Genomic DNA, 6,000 nt, shown 5'->3' with positions numbered 1-6,000 from the left:
TGGTTTCTTGCCATGTAGGCCTCTTCATAGGGCACTCAAGATGGAACCCAGTCTTTTTGTAACCCAATAGTAGAAGCCATAACCTATCACTTTTGCCGTATTCTGTTCATTCCAGCAATCACTAGGTCCAGCCCACACCGAAACTGAGAGGATGGTCCTGGGTAGCAGTTGGGTAGCTGTGTAAGTTTTCCACTGTTACCAAAAATGCTGCAGAGAATGAGTATACACATAGATATCTTTTCCCCCTCGCTTGTGCAGGCATTCTTGTGTGATACATTTCCAGCAGCAAAATTTCAAAACCACTTTATTTTCATTTACTTGACCTTTTAAAAATTTAACTTTTTTTGCATAACAAAACCTTCATAGGGTTCATAATAAGAGGCTCCAAAATCAGCCCCAGGCACAGTCTCTCCCAGCCCCACCTGGAGACCAATGACCAATTTCTTATGTGTTCTTTCAGAGATACGGACAAGCAGGTAGAAGCAGACGGACGTATATTCATTTTTCTGGCTCTTCTATCCCGTGGCAGCCTACTTTATATTTTTGTAAACAGCTTTATTGAGGTACGATTGATATACAAAAAATTGCACATATTTAATATATACAGTTTGACAATTTTGTACATACGTACATGCCCATGAAAGCATCACTGCAGTCAAGGTAGTAGGTAGGCATCCATCACCTCCAGAAGTTTCCTTGTGTCCCTTTGGTTTTGTGTGTGTGTGTGTGTGTGTGTGTGTGTTAAGAACACTCAACATGAGATTTATTTTCTTAAATTTAAGTACACAGTCAAGTATTGGTGATTACAGGCACCATGTTGTTCAGAAGATCTCTAGAACTTAGCCTGCTTGCCTTTTTTTTTACTCTGTAGATAGCTTTTTCCACCTGACAATGTATCTTGCAGGAAGGAGGAAAGACCTCTGTCCTTTTTCACAGCTTCATGGTATTCTCCCAGGGAATGTCACCATCTTCACAATATGTCTCCTATTGGCTGCATAGATTGTTTCTGATCTTCTGAGGTGCCCTTTAAAACTGCGACAGAACTGCCAAATTGCACCCTCCAAAAAACAATGGGCATATCAATGATTGTACCAACTCATTTCTTGCCAATTTACCAATGCAGATTGTAGTGCATCAGAAGAGGCTGGGCAAGACATAATCATCTTGAGGCACCTGGCCTCTGAAGGCAAGGAGAAAGGCCTCTGGACTTGGAGGTGGACAAGACCTGGGCGTGTTTGGAACCATGCATGTTGCAGGGCAGGTGGTGGCTGAGAGGCAGATGTGAGCAGTTACAGTGACAAGGATGGGAGGCTCCCAGCCCCTGTCTGATGGCCACAGGTGGGCCTCGGGCAGGAGGGACAGAAAGTTAAGGTGTTCACTTCTAACACCCCTCATTTTTTCCACCAACTAGGGGCCAAGGGCTTCTGCTGAGATTAAGAATGAATGTGGACTTACCACCTCTCTCAGCCTCTCTTCAGCCTGTGACTTCAGGCTTTTGCCTCTCAGCCTTGGTTTTCCTGCCTGTAGAATGGGGTAATCAGATTGTCAGCCTCATGGCCTGGGGTGTCAGGATTCAGTGAGTTCAGGCAGGAAGTACTCAGCAGTGTTGAAGAAATATTGTTACTGCTTTTCCAAGCATGATCTACTTTTTCTTAAGTGATACAGGCTGCCACTAGCTCTAACAACCAGTCTGACCCACTCTGGTGTGTGTGGCCAACGATCACCCAGGTAGGTCATTGTTGGGAAGCTTGAGTTCGGTGGAGGAGGCGGAACCCAACTCTGGGAGGTAATCAAGGAACTTTAGACAATATCAAGCAGGAAGCAGCCGCAGAGGCTCAACTGATGCTGGAGGTTGTAAATTTGCAGTTCATTTCTTTGGAAAAATTTTATTGGATGACACATAGCGGTTAGGGCTGTAGCAGTGAAAAGCTGAGGGTGTGGTCCCTGCCCTCCTGGAGTTGGAGCCAGCTCCCCATTCTTTCCTGTCTGAAAGTTGAGGCTCTCAGAAGCCCCTTGTGAGAATTAGATGAGAATTCACAGTTCCGTGTTTAATGAATTGTACATGCTGAACTGTTATGGGTCACCCTTGGATAGCTACAACTAGAGGGAAGGGTGTACCAGGTTGAGGGAACAGTGTAAACGAAGGCCTGCAGGCTACAGACTGCAGAGCATGTGTGGTGAGTAGACCAACAGGATTAAAGAGCTGTGTGTGTGTGTTGACGGCGGAGGGTGGTCAGCTCAGACTATGTTATGTTAACAAATCCGTAAATGTCAGTGGTTTAACAGGATTCCCCACCATGGCAATCTGGTGAGGGTCAGGCCATTCCCTCCGGTGGCTCTTCTCCAGCAGTGATTCAGAGATCCCGCTGCTTTCACCCAGTAACCAAACCCTCCACTTCGGGGTCCTTAGTCTCCAGCACTGGAAGGAGCAATAGAGCAAAGGAACGGAGAGCGCACATCCGCTCTTATCGGCCTGGGGCCGGAAGTGATGCTCATGACGTCATGACGCTCACCCACACTCCCAGCGGTGAGAACTCAGTCTTCCGGACCGACTTATTCAGGGGGAGCCGGGTCAGGTGATTTCGTGGTGTGCCCCGGAAGGGGAAACAGGTGAACACATCACGTCACCTCTGTGGAGGGTGTTCTGGCGGGTTGTGCACCTAGACCTATAGAGCTGTGTGCTGGGTTCTTGAGATATAGCTATGCATACGCTATACATGGTCTTTGTGAAGCTCGCGGTCTAATGTGGAAGGCACAAATAATTGCAAATCACTATAAGAAAGTTTATGGAAGAATATATAGAGTTTGAAGAACATTTATTAGGCACCTTGAAAAAAATTTTGAAATTGCTAAAACAGAAAACAAGCAAAAAAAGAAACTCCAAGACAGAGGTCACCTACTTCCACGTTGTGGTATAAAGCATTATTTGTCTATGTTATGTTGGTGTCATGTACACATTTGTATGTACTCCCAGTTCGCCGTTTTAGGAAATGCATGCAGATTGGTTAAACAACACTTGGTTAAGTGGGATTATTTGAAAAGGACAGTTGTGTATCAGGTTAGGCTGGGTTATGCTGCAGTAACAAACAACCCTCAGACGGCAGTGGCTTGAAGATGCAAAGGCAGATATTCTCATGCTAAATCGAAGGTCAGCCTGGAGGCCCTGCTGATGGATCTTGACCTTTACTAAGCAGCATGGGGAAGGCATAGAGAGCTCTGGTCTCACACCAGTAATTAAATGCTCCAGATTGAATGCACATATGTCATTTTCACCCATATCTCATTGGCCAGAATTAATCACGTGGCACCAGTGAACCATAAAGGGGTCAGGAAGTGCAATCCTTTCAATTACTAGGAAAATGGGGAGTTAGAGAAATATGGCAAATAGCACTAATGACCATCTAAACATTTTAAATGTTTTATTTTAACCAAAAACATTTTAGAAAGACATTCATCTCCTCCCTCTATGTAGAACCAAGACCTTTTAGGTTATCAGTCTCCCAGTTACCATACATTGTAGGCTTGCTTAAACAGCACCCACAAGCCACAGTCATTTATCATTTCCAGTTCTTTTTAAAAAGTGACATGAGAACCTGAAGACACTTATGAAGCAAACTGCATGCTGGACATTTCTAGGTTTTTGTTAGCTTTTCCATGTAATCATTTTCAGTTGCTTTGCTTGCAACTAATTTGGCAGCATTTTTTTTTTTTAAAGCAACTCACTTTTATTTTTTCCAGTGCTGGCAACCTGGTTGGTATATAAACAACTCTCTTGCGTTAAGATTTCATTTGTTTTATAGGGTTAAGTTATTAAGAATAACTGGCATAAACAGGTTTGGTAACAGATAGCTACTCTTGAGGAAATATACAGCCTAACAGATGGGAACAGAATTGCTTAGTCATAATAGTAGCCTGTTAGGCTGGGCAGGTTTTACAGATAAAATGAACAGTGTCTTACAAACTGGCAAACTGGGTAAGCAAGATGGTTTCAGAGGGATGTCCTGTTGTATTACTGATAGGATTTCAACCTATGTTTTCATTTCACATTCTGACATGTTTTCATTTGCTCATACTGGAGTGTATCCTGGCACACCTTTCTCCATGCTTATACGATCCTGGGAATTCATAACAACACACGTGTCCTGAAGGATGGGAAGGCATCAGCTAGGTGGAGAACAGAAAGGAAAAAGAAGAGATCAATCTGGAGACAGCAGCAGGGGCTCATCATACAGGGCATTAGAGGAAGAGTTTGTATTTAATTCTAAGGGCATTGGAAAGCCATTGGAGTGTTTTGAGTAGCAGAATGAGTCAAGGTGGCAAGTTAGGAGACTGTTATCCAGTCAAAAGATCATGATGGGGGTGTGGAAGGTATAGCTCAGTGTCAGGGCACGTGCTTGGCATCTGCAAGGTCCTGTGTTCAATTCCCAGTGCCTCTGTTAAGGGAAAAGGAAAAAGAGAGAGAAAGAGGTGATGACAATGGTTTGGACCAACAAGAATGGTGAGAAATGGGGATTTAGAGAGATTAAGGAGGCTTCTGTCCCTATGATTCTTTCTCCTTCCTGCTGCCAGCAGTGGGGTGTCCTGACATTGTCGGAGCTCTGGAGGTGCCTGCTGATACCTAACTTGCAGTCTGGGTCCCATGAGCACTGACTCGCTATTTGGCCACAATCCAGATCAGATTTGGGGCTCAGGACAGGGCTTTAATCAACCGTGGGAAGCCCTTGGACAGGTGGCAAGCAAGGATGAGAAATATGACTGGCCTTGGGCTTCTCTGCTGGAATTTCACTGGCCCCTCCTCTGTCTCATTTTCTGGTTGGCCTGTATAGATCTAACCTCTAAAGGGATGGAGTTTCCCAGTCTCTTGTCTACACACATGCTCTTAGTGATCTCATTCCTTCTCATCGATTCAAACTCTGAAGACTCCCAAAGCCTTATCTCCTGACATTCCCCAACGTATCAGGTAGAAACAGAAGTAGGGATTTCCATCTCCACACTCGACCCCCAACCAGCCTCTCCTATAGTCAGTTCCCTTTCACAAAATGACACCTCTGCACGAGTAAACACCTTGACATCACTTCACTCCTCTTTCCTTCATTCCCTGCATGAGCCCTCTGGGCTCCAGCTTGCAAATTGGGAACATGACCACTTCCATGGCAGCCACCCTTCCTGTGACCCAGCCCATCTGTGCCTCTCACCTGGATTACTGCCATAGTCTTTTCTCTGCCGTCCTGCTTCCACTCTCCCCTACAATCTGATTTTCAATGCAGCAGCCAGAGGGATCCTTAAAGATTTAAATCTTGCAAAAATTATTTTTCAGTAGGCAACATTTGCAGATGGTAAGGATTCCAAAGAGTCTAAAAGAAGAAGTTGAGTTTCCTTTCCACCCCTATAATCCCGTCCCCACTCCATCTGCTGCCATCTCTCCTCAGAGGTGACTCTGGATCCCAGCATCTTCTGTAGGTTTGTAGAGACATCGTGTGCCTAACTCTATGGATTCTGTAAACGATTTGTTTAAAATGTGAACACGACTTTGTCACTTCCTTGCTAAAAAACCTTTGGGTGGTTCCCCTGCAAAAAAATCCAAATTCCATCCCAAGGCTGTAGGACCCTGCTTAGCACCTGGCCACTCCCAGTTCCACAGCTCTACTCCACCCTCACTCTGCTACAGCCTCGCTGGCCTCCCTTGTTTTCCTTCCACCCTCAGGAATGTTGTGCCCTGGCTGTTCCCTCATCTTAGCACTCTTCCAGCGTATGTGGAATTGGAGGCTGCCTAAAAGTCACTTTCCTGACTTCTCAGGGTCACCATCCCACCCTCCTGCGCTCTATTTATTTATTTATTTACTTGGGGGTAATTAGGTTTTTAAATTTATTTTTAGAGGAGGTTCTGAGGATTGAACCCAGGACCTCGTGCAAGCTAAGCATGGCGCTCTTATTACTTGAGCTGTACCCTCCCCCGTCAATTTATAACACTTATCACAAACTGCGATTATTTATTTTCTC

Source organism: Camelus ferus, chromosome 9 (genome assembly GCF_009834535.1).
Source record: "Camelus ferus isolate YT-003-E chromosome 9, BCGSAC_Cfer_1.0, whole genome shotgun sequence".
NCBI lineage: Eukaryota > Metazoa > Chordata > Mammalia > Artiodactyla > Camelidae > Camelus > Camelus ferus.
The sequence above is the reverse complement of the archived record's forward strand: the minus strand, read 5'-3'. Positions refer to the sequence as shown.